Source organism: Arachis duranensis, chromosome 7, assembly GCF_000817695.3.
Source record: "Arachis duranensis cultivar V14167 chromosome 7, aradu.V14167.gnm2.J7QH, whole genome shotgun sequence".
NCBI classification, from domain to species: domain Eukaryota; kingdom Viridiplantae; phylum Streptophyta; class Magnoliopsida; order Fabales; family Fabaceae; genus Arachis; species Arachis duranensis.
Window position 1 is genome coordinate 2,574,886 of NC_029778.3, and position 650 is coordinate 2,575,535.

A 650-nucleotide genomic window follows, 5' to 3' on the forward strand; every position below is an offset into this window, starting at 1 on the left:
CAAGTAAGATTTTATCCAATAAAATATCAGATGCTTTTTTTGAAAAATTGAGCATTATTCTTGAAGGAGATGAATATTTTTCTTTCTCAGTCTAAGAGCTGGTGTGGTTGCAACTTGAGGTTTTTGAAGGGAAGATAGGAAGGGAGAGTTTAAACTGAGTATAGGTTGCTAAGGAATTTTGTGTCGGATATTTTCGTTTCCAAAAAAATTTATTACGTTTGAGTTTCTAAACTTTATAAATGTAAGACATATAAGTCTTTCTATCACACTTTGGAGAATCTATTTGTCGGATCTAACTAGGATTTTTATGTCTTATATAAAATTTAGGGACCTTAACTTAATAAAATTAAAGATGGGGACGAAAATATCTTATGCGAAATTATTTAGGAATCTATTTTGGTATATACTCTTAAATTTTTTGTCTCTTTTTGTTTTTGCGAACCATTATATTCTATGAATCTACAATATTTTGCTGAGTTATTGTCTATGTATCGAACATATTTAGAACATGACATTTGTTCAACATGCATATCATTATGTCCAAAATATCTTTCGATACATTTAAATATATCCAAATATGATTAGGTAACATCATATCTAATTTTATTTTTGAATTTTTGATATATATTTGTAAAATGAAATTTAAAATA